This window comes from Plectrocnemia conspersa, unplaced genomic scaffold (assembly GCF_051122295.1).
Source record: "Plectrocnemia conspersa isolate PC_06_02 unplaced genomic scaffold, ASM5112229v1 ptg000008l, whole genome shotgun sequence".
In the NCBI taxonomy this organism is placed as follows: Eukaryota; Metazoa; Arthropoda; class Insecta; order Trichoptera; family Polycentropodidae; genus Plectrocnemia; species Plectrocnemia conspersa.
In genome coordinates, this window is record NW_028277172.1 from 11,846,815 (window position 1) to 11,867,639 (window position 20,825).

Consider the following 20,825-nt stretch of genomic DNA (forward strand, 5'->3'; position numbering starts at 1 on the left):
TTCAATAAAACACATCAAAATGTATTTTTAAAAAATCGCATATGTAAGGTCGAATTGTCTGGGACTAAATAGGTTATGAAGTATTTAAGTATTGTTTTTCTATAATATTTCATAAACATTTATAATTCAAATTTAATTAATGTTATTTATAACATGAGTAGAGATAAATAACTATACTAGAGATAAATCTTTCGAAAATAAATATAAATACTATATTCTAAAATAAATATTAAATGGTCTGATTAAAATAAAATAATATAAATAAATCACATCTCAATGACATAAGTTTCACAATCATCAATCATATAAATCTGTTTTTTTTAATATATCGCATTTTAACTACTAAATTAACAATTGTCTATGCCATGCATTCCTTTCTCAAAAGGTTCTTTCAGATAATCGTAACTGACAAAAAAAGAATGAGTAACATATTTTATTAGAAAAAATTGGCGATTGGTGCTCTGGACCCTGGTATTCTGGAGGCATCCAGAAACAGTCGATAACTTTATTTTGTCATAGACTTATTGTTACAAAAAATTTGAAAATTTCTGTATTATTGCAATCCCTCTTCCAGGCAAATGTCGAAATCTCCATACAAATTAATTATCTGACATTTGACTATTTATATAATTGCAAATAAAAATTTAAAAACCAGTAACTCTATATATTACTTATTACTTGTTTTTAAAATTGCTTATATATTTTAATTTACTTTATTCTATTAAAATGCTTACATGTGTAACATATGCTATGAATTAAAAAGAAGTATGTGTTGTAATAATCACATAAGTAAAGATAAATGTTTTAATGATAAACGATTTTGTCAGGCTTTAGTTGCAACAAATGTGTGTTTAAAATGGCCATGAGCAGTCAATTATTGCACAACGCGTTTTGCCTCTTAATCAATTATGAATCGTGATTTTGCTTTCGCATTAGAAGCTTAGCTCGACCTCCTACTTGTGCTATCGCAAGTGACAGTTGCGATCAGGAAACCCGAAGCGAAACTATTGATTGTCTCCAGCGTCTTATGGGAAGGAGGTTGTGGTTAGTCGCACTCCGCGTACCTTAAATTTATTCGCATGTAGAGATGCGTTCAAAAATAATTTCATTAACTTTTTTGATGCTGAAAAACAATAGAATGACACATCTTATTTTTCTCTCAATAAGAGAAAATCAATTGCCATGTCATTGACATGATGTCAATCCATATTTCCACCAAATAAAAGATTCGTTTATTTTGTACAAAAAAAGAAACTGCTGCTGAAATTCATCGCCTTGTTTTATTTATGGCAATAAAGATATTAACAGCCAGGACGGTGTCGTGAATTTAAAGCAGGAAGAAATAATGTTTATGGCGAATAAATAAGTGGAAGGCTTTTTGTTATCATACATTAAATAATTTAAAACATTTAATTTGGTTAATGAAATTTATAAGCAATGTCCTAAATTGTTATTTTTAAAACGGAATTATTGGACTTTTTGAATATCCCTTGTACATATCGTTAATCAAGTATTATATATAACTATCAAATGTCAAATTTTACAATATTGTAATATCGAGTTTACAGATAGGAACATTCTACAAATCATAAAATGTTATATGATTTATCCTTTTTCAATGAAAGTGCTCTCACCAAAAATAGATCTGAACACTGATGACGATGTCTGATTAAATATATGGTAGGATTTTTATTGTTTATGGTAGGATTCAAATGCTGTTATCGTACACATTAACTATTTTGTAAATGCATTTGAAAGTGATAGATACCAATTTATCAGTGGCATTGACTCAATTGTACCAGCCGAGACTGGTTTAATTGATAAAGTGCAACTCGACAGTCATTGCTTTCATTCTTGGAAATAGTTCATGCACTCTTTGAGTTTATTTTCAATATGAGCCGAATTTACGTGCTGACTTTTACGACCGTCTAAATAGCAAATCATACCGGGATTCGGAGCACCATAATTCTCCCCTGTTTGCTCGCGTTTTTGAGGCGTTACGCACAGGTGAAATACGCGCGTCAAGATAAAGAGTGCGAGTTTAGTTAACGCGTGGTTATTACACACCGGGTTTGCTTGGCGTATTTATTTACGGCCCTGCTCTAGGCCTGTCTGAAAGGAAAAAAATACAAAAATAGGTGCCATTAGGCAGCTAACGGGGAGGAGAGGCACTAACGTGCTCCGCCACCACCGCCGCCAAGGGATCTTTTATTAATCTCTCTTCCTTTTTGTGCGGTTTTTCCTCTAGCCACAAAATGATAGAGGGCGAAAACGACGATGACGTGTTCAATTTCTTTGCTCGAGAAATTGAAGCAAAAACCGACGCCGGTGCTATTGTCCACTTAACGAGGCGACTGACCATCAAGATGTCCAGTTGATTCGCGGGATGACCGTTTGCAGCGGTGGTGTCACGCCATGTCATAATAGCCAATTGCTGTGTTGCCAATCGATTGAAGGAGAACGACTTACTGCTCTTGTAACGATTTATTTATCTACAAAGACGTACCATCCAAAAATCGTACGCATGAACATACGTATGTATATTATCCGCGCGCATTTGGAATTACAGCAGAAGTTTGATAATTTGAACTAATTGCGACCGAGGATGTGTTAGGTTTAAGTGGAATTTACGGAAACAACAAGTACGACTTATTCCCGTGTAAGCGATGCTGAAAATGTTTATACAGATTTTATTTTCTTAATACAATGTTAAGCTGAATTATGCTTAATCAGCATACCAACCTGTTAACGCAATAACAGATTTTTTAACCATTTATCTTAATAGTTTAAATAAAAATATTGACAAGGATTTTTCATTTTTGAGTGTGGTGTTAGTGTTTAGTTAAAACAGCAAAATTAATAGTAAGTGTTAAATAAATATAAAAAAAATCAACTGTTATATAATAAATCACAAAAAAGTATGCACCTACATGATATTCCTAAGAGTAAGTTAGGGCATATTATTATACCTTCCTGTAAAAATACTGGGTTTAGTGGAAGGCAATTATTACGATTCATTCCAATATATTCAAAAGGTAGTAGAGGTGGAGAATAGTGTTTCTTCTCGAGAATTTCTCAAGAAAATTTAGAAAATTTCTCATAATCGCTGCATTTGTTCTATACTGCTGTGTAAGAAAGGGCGGATCCGTGCTAGATATTTGAAAACATGCATGCTTTATTCGAAGCTTTTAATAAAGGTTGTATGTATTTTATTGGCAAAAAATTGTTTTCAAAAAAAAAAGATTTTCTCAACTACTCTGATCGGCCTTATTTTTGCTTTGGTAATCTTACAATTATATTAATAATCAGATAAAAACCGCTCCGTGTGAGAATCGGCAGATTGCAAAAATGATGGTGGCTTTACACAAAGTTACGCATTAAATTTGACTATTCGCGAACGTTTTTCTAATATAAAAAGTTTTTTATCATTATAATTTTTGCAACAGCTGTTATTGACATTTCTGATATATGTAAATACACGAGCCCTTTGTTACTCAACGCTCTGTAATCCATCGAAGTAAATCAATCCTTTCTAGTCCTTCGATTATTCGCGTTCATTATAACAAATTATCATCATATTCGAGTTTGTTCTCTTTAACCCTTTATGTGCCAAAGCACCTTGGCATAATATACGACCGTAATTCCAACTATTGTTATTAAAAATTACAAAGGCACAAGTTGCATATGACAGCCCTGGCGACGTTGAAAAGTTAACATTTAATTTTCATTCAACATAGATAGCTTTATATTCCTAATGTCTTGTAATATCTTTTCAAAGCATAAATGCGATTTTCCAAGAGCTTCGTAGGAAGCTCGTGGCAATACGGTCGCGACTCGGTTACAAACGGTTAAAGACTCATACTAAAACTAAAGGAACAACATACACTCTACAACAGGGCTCGGCAACCTATGACCCGCGGGTCACCAAGTGACCCGTTTGATGATTTGAAGTGACCCATTTCAGTTCTGCAAATATCATTTTTTTAACGTGTTACGATGTCAAGACTAGACCACGTATATGGTTGTTAGGACCAAATATATTCGCTTGCCCGAATAATCTTTTTAATAGTCACATTTTAATTATTTTGACCCGTAGAGTGTAGTTGTTTTCGTTTGAATGCGACTTCTGTGATATTTGACTACATTATTCTACTCATTATTGTAAATTTAATTTTTAATCCGAATTGTTATAAAGGGGTAGCATTTAATTTTAAAAATTAGTCGTTTAAAATCAGGTCTAAAATATATTCTGGAATCACATTATGAAGATACTGTTTTGCTATTTTATTTATTTTATGAAGACATTTTAATTTTTATTTGAAACAAGTATACAAAATATATTGATGGCTTAGTGCACAGAGAATGCATGTCCACTTTTCTTCAGTTCGGACTTAATGATGCAAAAATATTTTTAGAAGGCAAAATTATATGTGCACAAATGTTTCAAGTCCAACATTCCAGCGTACAGGCAGTACTTTAATAACTAAATTATATTGGTTCTAAAAATATTTTTACATCATAAGTCCAAGCCGAAGAAAATTGACATGCAACATCTGTACACTAAGCCATCAATCGATATATACACAATGCTAATAAGAAGGATTTTTATAATATTATATTAATGCTATGTATCATTATATGATTCATTTTTGCTTCGATAATATTTTCAGATATATTTCATTGATTTAAATATAAATTGTGTTATCTTATTTTTGAAGCAAACATCCTGTTAAATAGTAATATTTACCGATTGATTAAATGTTAGTGATTTCTGAATTATTCATGTTGCCGCTCGTGACAAGCAGACAACGGAAACACGTCTGATTAATTTGCAACTTTGGCCCCCTAAAATAAATTTGAAAATTCTTTCAAAGGACCATTTATTTTAATTCCTAAAATATTATTCCTCGTTGTCCGAACGACGTCGGCTTTAAAATCGTTTGCAAATATTCGTTATTATTTACTATTCGAATATCGAATAGTAAACGATACATATTCGATTTTTCATATATGTATATTCGTCAAGGTATGAAAAATCAAAAAATACAGTTTGAATAATGAATACAGGTAATACATATGTATTTCTATGCTAAAAATAATAAAAAAACATATATGTTTCATTATTTTGTATACGACCGTTTGTTGGCTTTAGTTTGGTCATTGCTGTCACAAATAGCTTTAAGATAAGTAGATAAATTTTATAAAACAAAAAGCGCACAATTTGCTATAGAAAAATGTTGACTACCTATGTTGTTGAACTGTGTCTCAAGATAGTACAATATTCATCCATTGCATAAATATTACATACATTTATATGAAATATTGGACAAATATTCGAATGCAAATAGTGAATATGCTCGGATAAAACGGATGAATATGCTCGGATTTGAGTCTCAAGATAGAGCTAACATAATTTTAGTTTCTATAAAAAGTTTATACTGAAACTAAACATAATATTAGTATCCATCACGTTACTGGTGATCGGGACAGATGGCTTGTTCCTATGTTTCAAAAAATAAATCACTACAGGAGTAGTGATATATTTTTAATCTTATTTTTAATATAGATTTGATCTTACAGTATATGTACATATTATATGTTTAAAAATACTAGAATCACTATTTCAATGGAACCTTGTGCCGAAATCCAAGCAATAACCATTCCATACTGTCTTTATTAATTTGCTTCGCGAACAACGCATAATAACTACGGCTCGTAAAATAAAACGCCTTCATTAAAAAGGGCAAAAACTCAGAAAAGCAAAAAAATCTGCCCGTATATATTTTAAAATATACGAGATTTAAAATTGTGCCGAAACGCTCTGGCGAGAATTATAACTGCTGCAATAAATAACTCTCATGAATATTGTATTGTTTCCGCGTCGGGACACGGTAGGGTTAATTAATTCGCAAGGGTCGTTTCTAGAGTTGCGACGAAGGACCTTTCATGGTTGTTGTGTGCTACGTCTTTATTGTTGTTCAAAATCGAGACGAAATTTTGCTCGAAGCGTCGATAAAGAAAAATATCTTTAAAATTTTCCGAGTATTTATTATATTGTTAACGTTTTATTTTTAACGTTCATCCCCCTCGCGCATCGATCGCCGCGCCTCAATTATTAAGCGGAAATATGATCTCGTTAGATAAACTCACCTGCCTCGCTACATATTTATTGCGCGACCTTCCCGGCGAACTTTCGCACTTAGCATAATTCGCAATTATCGCGAAATTTGTTTGCGGCGGCTTAGCGCTGAGCCACCCCCGTCCTGGGCCGAATGATTTAGCGTAAACATGTCAATTAATTCTGCTCGGTGTGCCGTCAACGTTTTTAGAAAATTTCATCATCGCTCAAGCTCGGATTGGGGTAATTAGTTTGCCAGGATCTAATCACTCCTACCGACTCAAAATACACACATGGATGTGTTATAAATTTTATGAAACACCGTTCCTAATATGCTGTTATTACACTGGCACACTACAAATCAACAGACGAGTTGATCTATGCATTATAAACACATAGTTTGAGAAGCATTTGTAAACGCGCTACGCTGCACTAGTTTCAATTAAATCATATTTTTTTATTCAACATTTTCAGTGACGCTTCAAAATTCCGTGTGCACTTTTGCATTAAAAATAGCAAAGTTTACCTGTGTTTCAAGTAATACCAAAAATAATCTGTGATTATTCACTGTTAACTGTTACAGTCCGCTCACTATTAACTGTTACAGTCCGACCTTTATCGTTCTCAAAAATATGACCCAATGACGCTGCCTGACCACAATGCGCACTAAACAGTCACTTTTTGGGCATGGAATGGTCTCTCGTGAATCACGTGAAGTTTTTCCTTACCTAATTTGTGGCAATTTTGCTTATTAACATACCCAGAAAAGTGGAAATGTGCCTCATCAAAGAAGAAGATTTTCTGTAAAAAATCAGCGTCAACTTCCTGCTGCTCTAACACCCAATCTGCGTAAATTCTTTGCTGTCCATGTACTCTTGGCTTGTGTTATCTAAATTTGATACGGGTGTAGGTGCAAAATGCGCCAAAGAGAGCCACAAGAAAAGCGCAAAAGCCGCGAACGCTGATGAACGGGCGTAACGATGATGCACAAGCCTTACCCTATCTTCAACGCTTCTAGTCTCTTCAAATTGTTTCACTACGTTGCGAATTGTTCGCTCAGTAGAAAGATGAAATTGGCCATAATCTTCCCGTAAATTTCGATATACAGTTCGTACAGAATTGTTATTTCTGTAGAACAAATGAACAATTTTAACAGTGGTTAAGCAATCCATTTCGTAAATATGTTGTTGCAAACTTTTGACATTTAACACTAAACACGCGTGATTATTGACAGCTGTCTGATTTACAGTGCTTCTAACATAGGAAACTAGAATTTGATTATCCTGTATCTTGACTAGTATAAATATAAGATCAATAACTGTTTCAGTGAAATCATATTCAAATGCATTTTCACCGGTGGATACATATTACTACTAGTGAAATTACATGCTGTTCCAAAATGTCTATGAAACTCAATTTGACAGTTGCGAAACGTCAAACCTAACCTAATGAAAGTTCTAAAACTACAGTTAGTTAGTACGATAAAAACAACATTTAATTTAAATTCAAGCACAAAATGCCAAGGCACATATTTCTTTTGAGGCTATAGACAACATACCAATAATTTCAGTTCTCCAATTATATGTACTCAGTTTATTGGTGTTTGTTTGCTTTCTGTATTTTTATTCTTCTTTTCTTAAATTGTAAAAGGTTTTTTTAATTTTTTTGCATTAATTTTTAACCACAATGGTATGTTTTTATATCATTTTTTTCATTTCATATCATAAAGTCAGTCAAAGTCGATAGAAAAAAATGACAACTGTGAGATTTGTATCAGCTGTTGTGAGGCGTTTTTTAATACGAATGTTTTCGTTCTGTCAATATTAGTTCGTTCTTCTCACACATTGCCTAAAACGTACCCTTTCACTATAAAAATGTTAGTGTGTCCGATTCAGTTATCAGCCATCTTACCGCCTTTACAATATACAACCAAGTGTACGTGACGCTCGTAAATGCCATTTTTTAAGTTCGCCTATCCGCGTATGATTACACATGAACGCAGTCTCCATGGCGACGCGACTATTTTACAGCACGTCTCAGATTTAATATATTTTTATATAGGGTTTTATCGCAGCACGTTAGGGCCGTTTCACACTGAAGTTTACTCCCGTCGTCAGGAAAGGTATTGCACGTTACTCAGGCATACATTCACAGTTTACGTCGGTAATATAATAATTTTCGCGTCTAATTTATTTTTAATATTGATTTTGTGAACGCGCCGTAATGATGTTAGACTCATACATACAACTGTGTTTATGCCTGCTGAGACGTTTGAAATGCTTTGAGAGAGCCCCGTTGCGACGTAGGCAATAACTTCTGTCTGTATTGCAGCTTTAAGCAACTTTATGGTGGTTCCGGGATGTTTAGTTCAAAGGCCATCTTCATGAAGTTCTCGCCTAACCGGTGACGTTTTATTGAACTATGTGAGGCAAATTTAGTGTCAGCGTTATATATTGAAAATGTTTTTAACGCCTCTTTATGTCGATGTGCTTCATATTTATTTATACTCAATTATTGAATGTGTGCTTTTAACACCACATACTTACACTCGATATTTTATTAACCTTTTAGCATTTCGTCACAATCCGGTAAAATGTGAAAAAAAAACATCGAGAATATTATGGTGGGAGTTAAATGGCTCGGCTTTGATCATCTCAAATATCAGTGCTGCGTTACCTTTGTTTATTTTTTTATTCTATACATACATGTGACATATACACGCTTTTAGTGCCACTATTGAAAAGCAATAACAGTATTCTGAATTGAACTACATGTACATACAACACACACACGTTCGGCTTTATTAGCCGAAGCGTTTGTGTTACAGAACAAAAACAGGGGATAGGGTATTGTTTGTGTCCTGCGATATTTTACGGTGCACAAACCGCCCTTTGCCAGAGCCGTTGGTGCCCCATAAGAATTTGATAACTCTGCCGCTTTGTGCCCGATTCGACTCGACGATAAATTTATCTCGCCTCTCGCATATTTTATTTTCGCGTGTGATCTCACGCAATCAAGAGAGCAACTTTGTTTTTATTGTCGAAATAATCCATTCGCGGTCGAGGCAACTTTGTTGTTGCCTTCGGTCATCGGGACGACCTTATCGTGGCATTAAGGAGCGTACAAATTCAATCGCTACACCCCCACAAAACGGGGCATAATCCATCAAGAATAGATTTTCCCCATAGGCGCCTTATATCCCTTGCTGCTGCTTTCCAAAATTGCGGCGTTTTTGAAGGGGCATTTTCGCAGAGTAATCAGTCTTTCAACACAACGCTTTCGGAAGGGTTCTTCTGGGTTTATGTTCGGCGAAAGCGTCGTATCGACTACTTATGTGTGTATGTAGTACATAAAATATACGTATATTCACGTGCATTGAAAACTGAACAACAAAACGGTTTACCGTTGAGCGTATAGTTTATCGTTTATATAGGTTCAGTCAAATTGAATCTAGAGAACGACGCTCGTAAATGAATTTTGATTGTTTCCCATTACTGTTTTGTGGCGTTTGACTTAAAACCGTGTAATTAAAATTAGCATCACTTAAGATATATATTGGAGAATGCTTAAGGTAATACATTCATATGTATGTCGACGAAGAATTTACTACTATTTTTCCTTAAAATATAATCAGTGATAGATGCTTCTACTGTTTTGATTATCATCATGCCATTATGTAATACAATATTTTTAAGAACGAGAGTAATAATATTCACGTAATATTATTATAGCTAAGTACAGTAAAACCTCGATATAACAGACTAATGCGGGTGTACGTTAAAGCCGAAAGTCCGTAATATAAAAGTAGATTTTCCGAAAGTGTTTTTTTTAGTAAGAAAATAAACGACCCAATACAATGTCAGTGAAGTTTCCATAAATGGATTAAAAAAATAATGTGATTTTATTTCACTAAAAAAGAATGCAATTTTTTATTTTATTTGTATGTAGGTATAAAGTTAGAGGTATGACGTGATAATCATGAGCAGAAAATTGTATACAAGTGGTGATTTAAACATGTATGGATGTTCTTAACAATTTTCACATTTGACCAGATATTTTGTCCGTTTTATCGAGGTTTTATTGTAGACTACTGGACTTCACTATCACTTTCCCGCTTAGTTATTATGTATATTAAATAAAGAAACGTTTGAAGACGCCTACGCAAACGCGACTCAAATGTTGAGCGTCACGAACTCGGAATTGAATTTTCTTTCCAAAGCGTACACAAACTGCGTATACTGTACGATGCATAACAACAAACGCTTAAAGAGAGAAAGAGAGGAGACGGATGCTGGGAGCGTCACCTCGCCGAGATTTCGCGGATGACCCATCAAAAGGCGCCGAGGCGCGAAAGCGTCAACGGGATTGCTTTTAGATTCTGGAAAAACATACGAAAATATCGCAGAATATCGGGAAAATTGAAAATATCAAATATTTCCTTACCTAAGATGTTATCGAACTTTAACAAAAGGTATGCACCGAGTCATCTAACATTATTATTATAAAAACAATGCATTGATAGCGAATTACAGATGCTTTTCCGATCCAGGATAATCTATCATGGAACTCAAACTTCCTTCATTACTGTACATTTACTGGAGATATTTATATGAAAATATATTACAATATTAAAAATACAGGAAAATTCAAACTTTGCCGATCGTTAACCAGATAGTTCGTAGAACAATGGTAATACACGCGTAGTGATGTGTTGTCTAACGCGTGTCCTCTCATACTAGGATAGGTTTTCGGTAATGATAATGGGTGGTGGCGGATTGTGCGATATTTACAATTTTTGACGCTATTCTTGTGTTAACAATATCTCTCTCATGTTGTGTAATATGTGATCAAACATTCTAAGCGTTTGAGATTCACTTTTCGTTGTTCTAGTGGTCGTTATGGTGACATATAAATTGCGACTTATGGCGCAAGTGAGAATCCTACAAGCTCAACAAAGAACAGCTTCTTTTAGCATCAGTATATGTTTAGCGGAACCCATTGATTTTCGAGTTTCTGCGCAAAACACAATGAAAAATATGTTCAACCTAGTTTTTAAGTCAGTGACATACTAGGCAGATTGGGCAGTCGCTTATAACATACACACATCATTAAATATATCTTAAAAAATGGCAATTCAGCGTTTCCTAAATAAAAGTTGCACTGTTTCTTCAATAATTAAGTAGTGTCATATATAAAAATAATAATATCTTGTCTCACTGCGCGGTTTAATATAGTCTATAAACTTCCTCTGAAAATGTATGATCTTCAAAGAAATACTATGAATAGTTGCGTGGCCTTGTTTATAATGGCAAATATTTTATGGAGAAGACTCAATTTACATGCTTTGGAAAAGTTAAATTCCATTAAATAATTGAGTCAAAGAAAATTATATATATTATTTTATTTATATTCAAATAGAAGAGGAACGGAATTTGAGAAGCATATATATCAATTCATAAATGGCAGTTTATAATAATTATATTTTTGTAAATTTGCACTGTTTAATGAATTGCATATCGTGCCGCTTTTTTACATAAAGTATATTGAGGAAATATCTTTCCAAATGTACATTTTTGAAATTTTCCATAAAAATACACCCAAATAATCCTCAAATTTTATTCAAGCTATTTTTTTTAAAGAATATATTTAAAATCACCTTCTGCGAAACACTTACCCCATAAATATTTTCTTTAAGCGTTATTTTTAAGGTTTTTGTTTAACTTGCCTTTAAAAATGTAGACATTATCAGTTAAATTAGCATAATCAACATTGTGCTATAAAAGGAAAGACATTTTTTTAGAACGTGATGTAACCCCCTGCAACAATATGTAAAGATTTATTCTCCACTCGTAAACTTAAAGTGAATGTGACGGAAACATCGCACTTGAAAAATTCTCTAGAACTGAATTTACCAGCGAAAATACACTATATATTTATTTACAAACGCACACACAGTAACGTACATTTATATTGCACGTATAACGTGTACGTGAGTTCACTCACGGTCAACCGTCTGATTGATTGATTACAGAACATATTAGGGGATGCTGTTGACGGGACCCGCGTTTTCTCTGCAATTTCTCTTCGCACGATATTATTTCTCCGTTCGCTTACCCAACTGAATCGAACGTGCCGACGTTTGCCATATTGACTCCTTCCGATCAAGCTGGCCTTCGATAGTGTATCGTTTTTACAAAAATCCTTACCTTGAACTAGCGACGACAAATTGGAAATGGAATACGTTGTATAGTTGTATACGTTATATCGCACGACACGCATAATATCGTATTCAACATAATTCCGTACGTTTGTGTACTGTCACATAAATTTGAGCGATGATAGCACATTTCGACCGTAATACATCACATGTTTTCTGGATGTTTACGAAGTTCTGAATGTTATTACTCTCGGATACACTTTGTACAAAGTTCTATGTGCAATATGTTGAAATTAATATTGAGATGCCACTCATGGAAACCGTACTTAGTTATTAGGTGTACAATGAGTTTTGATTAGCTTTGCTTCAGCAATCATAAAATTAAAATAAATAAATAAAATGTGTGACAATTTAATTTCCGAATTGTCACTACAATTTATGTTACACGAAACCATTTTTACTTGATTACGATAAATATAAAATCTTCATTGATTCATAATCGTAAATATTTTCTTGCGTGATTAAATCTGAATATTAAAGAAAATACTTAAACATAATCTAAAAAGAGTTCCAATTTTAATAAGGTGTGTTGTTTTTTACTATTTTTTCTATACATTATTTTTCTTGTTTTTGATTTTAATTTTCTTTACTTTTGCAAATAATTTCATAAACGCCGTATAGCGATGAATACGTTTCATAATTAAATATTTTAAGTGAAAATATTTTCTTTATCAGGTATAATTTGATAGAAATATCTATTTGAGGATGGAGTTTCATTAAAATTGCTTTCTTGTTTGTTTCAGAAATTATCTCGCTTTCTGTATTTACAATTTGTTTATATTGTATATTAGCTGTCGGTCCCTCACTATCGTGAGGTACCGCAGCTGATTTTTTATAATCTGATTGGCATAAGAAGCGCCCCTATCCTTATTTTATATATAAAAGCATTTCTTCTACGTCAAATAAATTAACGGAATCGAAATATCTTTTTTCATTATTAAACTAAAAAAATACGTAAATTGCTGCTTCACGTTAGTTAGCTTAGTATAGCCGTAGTTAAATTATACGAAGGTTTTAAAATAAAAATTGCTATATTTTACAGTTTTCTGATAAATTATTTCGTATAGTCATATATGTTAGTATGTTGATATGTTAGTACATATTAGCGTCAATATTTATTTATTTTATTAATTTATTTAGATAATTTAGCTAATTGTATATACATACACCAAACAAAATATGAATATAACATAAACAGAAAAAAATATATTATTATGTATATATGAAGGTGTTTCTTTATTCCATTAAGAATAATGTATAAAAAGTAAACTGCATAATAAATTTCGCTATTTATACTATCAAATAGATCATTGGATTGAAATTTTATGCTAACTAAAATTGTCTATTATAGAAAAAAAACTCGGAAATTAGGAAAATGTGTTAATTTATATACAAAAACATTCACAAAAGCCAGAAAATCGGGTGCTGTGTGAATACAAGAACTCGTTAGTAAAAATTAATTTATTTTGTATGATCATAAAACTAAAAAGCCACTGGAAGAAAATATTGTTAAATATTGGTTATTTATTTGATTCTCAAAAAAAAAAAAAATTTTGTTTTTTTTAATAAGTAGTCTTCAAATCAAGATTTTAAATATGACTATTTATTTAATGTAAATGGAATTTTTGATCAATTCGTTCAATTTTATAAAAAAAAGGTGCTTAAATTTTTTATAAAATGTTCGATAGATTAGACTTTATTCAGATTATGACTTTTTTCTGACAAATATTTTAATACTCGAGTTTATTATTATTATCCAAAAACATCTACATTACTGTCTCATTTTTATTTCACATTTAAAAAATCTTTACTTGCTAAGAATGATGAAATAAAAGCATATTATGTTTATACCAATTTTATAAAGATTTATCAATTGAATTAATAAGATATATCAAGTGATTTATAAATAATTGGTTTAGTATACCAACGCCTCCATTCCGCGAAATTATCTACTCATGTACTAAGCAAGTAATGCAATTCGGACTGTACGGGTTTATTGTCGTTATTCATTATCATCTTCAAAAAACCTAGTTTATACGCTGTATTGTGCTAATACCTTAATATGTTTAGTCAATATTCGATTAGCAGACCTAAAATCTGCAAATATAATAATATATTACACTGAGTGGTAACGTGAAAGATCCTAATTACATATGTACATACTCACGTATATCTTCGTTGTTTTCACCAATGGGAGTATAAGATATCGGCAAAATCAAATCAAAAGAGCCTCTCTGACACAACAGTATCGTATTGTGATTTTTTAATTAAATGGATTTGCTCAATGAAAATTTTCTTTTTATGAAAAAAAAAATATTAATTTTCCGAATCGGTAAAAAAATATTCAGTGTATTTTAAAAACACGAAATTATTAATCCCCCGCATCGAACATAATATAACAAATAAGAAAACATATTTCAATTTGTTAAAAAATATATACAATGTAGCACTTTGTAATTTTTCCCCGGAGTGAAAAAACGCCAGAACTTGTGCAATTATTATTTTAAGGAACAAAGTTATACACACATACATACTTTTGCACGCAAGTTGGCAAGTCCAATGATCAATTTCGCTTCCCCAAAGAGTTTTCACGCCGCATTTTGAAATTCTTGTGCGGCTTTTCTCGTGTTTTTAATATATTCATACACAAAGCAAAAGTTCTAAACTGAGTGCAATCCACTCGGCTGTTTTCTATTTTAGAGATCTTTAATCTGTGTTGGTTATGCGAAGAAAAATATGAATATGCTTTGATATTAGAAATATGCTAATTCAGAGAAAAATAACCTGAAGTCGATTTAAAAATGTAATCGGTTATTAAAAAAACATTGTTCAAAAATAAGGTAAATGAAAAAGTATAATTTTTGCTGCACAACCTAATGTAACATAGTTTTAGTATAAACATTGTCTAAGTGCGTCATAATATTATTTTGTTTGAGAATAATCAGATTTAAAACAAAATCTATATAAAAATGTAGTGCAACGTCTAGTTTATAATATCAATCATTTTATACATTCAATTAATCATATACTTCTTATTTATAAGAATCAGACTAGATCAAGTTAAATAGAGCTCTGTTTAAATAATATTTTGAGAAAGGATCGACAAACCACCGTATTGTGGCACACGCGAAACTGAAAAGTCATGCATAAATCGTAAAATTGTTAATAAGTGTATGCTTATAGATTGAGTAGATTTTTTACTATCATTGTGCTTTAAGATTACTTGCATATTTAATTTATAAAATAAAGGTCGAATTAATATAATATTATATAACGTTGCTTAAAGGGCCGGGTTCGGCCCGCGGGCCGCTGCTCGCCCACATGTTCATTGTTTTTTTTTCTTACAAAATTGCGGTTTCTAGAATTATATTACCAGCTTGAAGGGTTTCGAGGGCCGCATGAGGTTGAATACGATTTGTATTATATTATATCCAACGTCGATAGTTCGATCTTGTAGCAAGAGACAAAGCCGCAATTGGTTTTCGGCCAACCATTGTTGACAAAGCAAACAACACCTGATATTCAACCCTTGTGTGCTACCGCACAACTTCAAACTACAACTACTTTCCACCCACCCCGTTTCTTCCATAAATCTGGCTTGCGGCAAGGCGGTAATGTAAATACAGTGGGAAAGATTAGCCATATTGCTTTTATGGTCAAAGTTCGCCTTGCAGCCGCAATTTCATTTTAGGAAAATTGATTTGCGATCATGACGAGCACTGGTAACTTTACTCTCACCTAACGTTCCTTATATCACGTTGACTTACTGTCACCAGTAACGAAAAATCGGTCTTTAAAAGGATATTGTTTTATTATGATTTTATATTATAACATATTTATTTGTTTTCTACATTATGGAGAAATGCAGTTTTTTTTAATGCAATCTCATGCCCATTTAATCCCATAATATATTTTATTGCTCTCATTTATTGATAATTGCTTGTCATCTGCAATGCTTATCTTCTACTACTAGGATAAACATTTACAAATCAGACAAATAAATCTTTCCATGGCTTCCCGGATACCGATGCATATTTTTGTACCAAAATAAGTTTTTAAATGATGATATTTTAACTTCACATTATAATTTTATAAAATTATATAATATATACAAACTATGCTTTAAAATTATTTGAATATAATATTCATAAACTGTTCAATCTTCCCCTTACTTTGCAAAGAAACAATCCGCTCCTACCGGTGATGTACACTCACTGTACATGTAAAAAATGCTAATTTATAATCTAAAAAAACACATCAAGCAACAAATTATAATGGTCAGAATAAAAATTAAATCTCGGTCAAAATTGTATAAACAGTCTGGTCATAATTATATTATTTAGGGTCAGAAGAAATATCAAATAGCTAGAATAAAAATATTTGCGGATCAGAATTAAAATATAAGACGATCATGTAAATTAAAAAATATTTTAACATTCATAAATATAGATGGGCCTTAAGTTATTTATTTTATAAATATCTTATAATAAAATATCTCGCTCGCACGTTGCACAGGTTAAGTGCGAGCGTTGGTTAAAACAGTGAACACCCCATGAATAATTTTCAACGAATATATTTAATTGTATGTAGGACGCGTAGAGTGGCGATGAAGAGTACACTTGACATGTTTTGTTGACACCGGACAATGTTGCGAGCCCAACCAAATAAGTTTAAACTAAAACACCTTGATAATGGCCATGTATTATTATGCTGACCATCTGTCAACATAAAACTGACCTTGAGGGTAAAATACAGATCATATAATATTAATAGTGGCTGTTCTTTATAAATACTGACTGAAAAGACCCAAAAAATACGACCTTATGATAATAGTTGAAGTCGAAAGGTAAACCTATGTACGTGCGCGAAGCAAAAACTGTCCAATCTGGACATCTAATTGGCACCTTAAAACAAAAAATCCAACTGTATTATTGAATTTATTTACCCAATTTTGTGAAAGAATATTGATTTTGATCATTTCCGATAATTAATTATACATTATAATTATTTAATTTAACGTATGCTTTTTTATTACTTAGTAATTTATTTATAGAGATATTCACATATTAATATCATATGTATACTAGGTGTACATCACAGAAAAGAAAAAGTTAATCAAGAACGCCTGGTCGTGCGTCATATTTTGTAAAACTATCATATTTAAAAAATGCTATTTATTTCTCCATGAATCTGCATGATTGATTTCTTATTCATAGGTTACTGTTATTTATTTGTATTTGAATACATGTGTGGTTTACTTGTAAAGTAAATATTTCGTAATATCGACCTTTAATTAACAGCTTCACATAATGCGTTTATTTTTTCCGAAAAGTAATACGTAGCTTAATGTCTAGCAAAGTACATATTAATATGTGCAGATCGTGAAGTCCGGTTAAATACATTGATAACGTTTTATTCCTAGCCTTATGTACTTTAATATACATATATCTTCCTGAAGAATCCAATCATGTTTCTATAATTGGTTACCCCCTGTTTTTGCATCCCCAGCTTTATTATTTAATCATACTCATTAATTCAGAGAAGCGACTTATTTTGTTTATCCTATTGATCCGTTTTTATGACTTGACGGCTTTTTCTTTGCATTACCTCTTATTTTTAACATACAGGTCGTTAGCATTCATGGATCGAATTTCTTGAATGGTAGTTGAGCATTCATTCTTCAGTATTTCAAAAGCAGCCTCTATAACTATTTTGCTTTATATTTATTTATTTATTTACATTTAATAACATTCGCACATGATTCATCTCGCACATCTGCAACGTTCATCGCCCGCCGTTTGATTAACAAGACATAATAAATAAGTAAAATGATACTAGTCAATTTGCGTTAATTGACCCTGGCCCGTCTGGACCAAAGTCTTCCCAAGCACAAAGCGCGGGATTGTGCCTCGTCGGGTGAATAATCTCGGTTTTATCATCCGCGCTTCCTTTTAAAACCATGAACGAAAATTTAATTTATACCATGGATATTAACAATGTCTTCTTTTTTGTTTCAGGTAATTGCCATTGGAAATTTACACCAAACACACACATACACCACATATGTACGTAAGTCTTTTTACAACCCTCTGAGAACGTACGCCGTTGTATTTCACGTTTTGTGCGTTTCGTTGTGTTTTCTTTTTATCGGGAATAGCGGGTTCCCGCTCGTTTTCCGCATTAACGCGGAAACGTTTCGAGAAACAATTGATTTTATCCGACGTAGAACCGAGCTAGTACTGCACGAGCGGGATATCCTGTCGGAAGAAGAAAAGCGGAAACGTTGTTGGGGAAAAACGGGCGGAGGTGGTTGAGTTTAGGGGTGGGGTTAGGAAATTGAATTGATAATAAGAGAAAATCTGTCGGGCTCTGTTTAACCTGTTTTCGATCATTTGGTACAAATGTTTATAACTAATCAATTCATCCACAAACACTATAAGCTTGAAAATTGCGAATCTTATGAATATTATGGATACTTTGATTCGTTCCAAAACCTAAAAGTATTCATATAAAAATGATAATACAAAATACACAAATGTATTATAAAATATTTTAATTTATTAATTATTCCTATCGGAATCACTACAGTCTATCACTGATAGCTCAATGAAATCTTTTCCTTTTCGTTGAATTTTAACTAGAAATCTATCAAATGTCACTATTGCCTTCTTTTGAGGATTTGGCGAAAATGTGACATTGCATTGTTATTGAATATATTAATGGCTCGCATTGCAAATCGCAGCCTTACTTGGGTGGTATTTACCACATTTGAATTAAGGGGTTTCTCGGCCTCTTTTTCTTTTCTCCTCTTTTGTTCGCTAGTTTTACGATGGTCAGCTCCTGGCCATGTTCCTCCACGACCTCTTGAATATTGTCCTTATTCACCATCAGTCCCATGTTATTCCCCTGAGGACACAATTTCATCGATAATTGGCAGCTCCCTTTCATAAGCAAACCCGTTGACGCAATTAGGTCATAATTTTCTCCAAGAGAATTGATTTTATTGGTAACACCACATACTATATCGATGATCTTGGAAAGATTTGTTCCATTAAAGCATCGCTAAAATATTATTTTGAAGTAAAACTTTTTGAAATTCTAAATGATGTGCTAATCCATGGGCTGGAGTAATTAAGTGGTGTTGGGAGAAAGAAACTTGATAATAATGAACTCGAATTCCACCAATAAGTTGTCTTCAAGGTCTGGAAGATGAGCAGGAGAATTATCCATAACTAATAAGACTGATTGGAATTTTTTTCTAAAAAGTATGTATTCATTGCAAAGAAATCATCGACTGTCGAAAATCAGTTCAGTTAGGGTGAAAGCGACGCAATACGTACCGCTCGTATTGCATGACATTGCTCGTTTACCAAGTCAAAATTGATTTCTTTTTCTTATTGCGAAATACTCTTAAATCAAGTTACTCGCAATGTTTATATACAACTCAGAAGAAATGAGGATGGGCTAGCGACCCGGTTCTCGTAATAAAAAGTATAAAAGGGGAAAAGGTTTTAAAATAATAACTTATGGTTCATATCTCGACTCTTTATTAAATTAAAAGAGTGTTATATTAAATATTTATTCCTGCAGCTAATAAAAACGAATATAGCGCAAGCTGAAAATCTTATCGATGCGTGTCATAAAGCGTTCTTGGAATAATATAATTAGCTTGGCCGCGGGATGTTGATTATTTAAAGGTTCGACTATATACTGAGTAGGCATACTTCAAAATATTAATTTAATAGTAGTGAAAATTGAAAATAAATTAACAAACTAACCAACATCAATAAAACTTTTCCGACTTGTTCTCGCACATAAATATAATAGTCAACTATTATATTTAAGTGCGATAATAAAATAAATATAGTGTATTATTATATTAAAAATATGCTTTAGAAATATTTCCAAGTTTTCATTATGTTAAAACCTCACATATTTTTTTCCTTTTAACTGAGGATCATGACCAAAGTCTCCTCCATTATTTCATTTTTTCGTTCAAGTCTTAATTTTATTGTATGTTTTATATGTCCCAATTTGTTTTTTGCTCTTACTGATTTTTTCTATTTGCATGTTTTTTTTAATATATAATAACCGTATGTTATTACTAAGCTTTGTATCGCTAAATATTTTTATCGAAACGCTAATACTTTTTTATGCTAACAGTGTATATACCCGTGCTAATTTTTAGATTACTTGTGACCTTCTGAATAAATCCCTGGAATCGAGAGTTTTGTTTTCTTATTAATAAAATTATAGAAAAAAAATATATTTTTGAAAAATATTTGTATATATTATACATACATACAGGTATTATGTGTGTATAAAAACATGCATATAAATTTATTAGAAAAATATAAGTCGGTAAAAAATTAGTATAAAAAACATTGTTACACTTTTATTTATTATTTATTTTATTAATTTATTTAGCTTAATAGCTAATCTTTACATCTAACAAATTTAGTAAACATATATAAAAATATATAAAAAATA

The 20,825-nt window shown here is 32.1% G+C and overlaps 2 protein-coding genes and 1 long non-coding RNA gene across 7 annotated transcripts in view; all 3 read left to right on the plus strand.

Moving 5' to 3' along the window:
• Positions 1-20,825, plus strand: part of Adss (adenylosuccinate synthetase) — a 397,806-nt gene that overhangs the window by 241,176 nt on the left and 135,805 nt on the right. The gene's annotated exons all lie outside the window — the stretch shown is intronic.
• The window catches only part of Dg (Dystroglycan), a 122,171-nt gene that overhangs the window by 12,616 nt on the left and 88,730 nt on the right, over positions 1-20,825 (plus strand). The gene's annotated exons all lie outside the window — the stretch shown is intronic.
• LOC148233001 (uncharacterized) lies at positions 279-9,996 on the plus strand. Its single transcript, XR_015810455.1, has 2 exons — positions 279-7,177; positions 7,227-9,996. It is a non-coding gene; the product is annotated as an uncharacterized LOC148233001 (long non-coding RNA).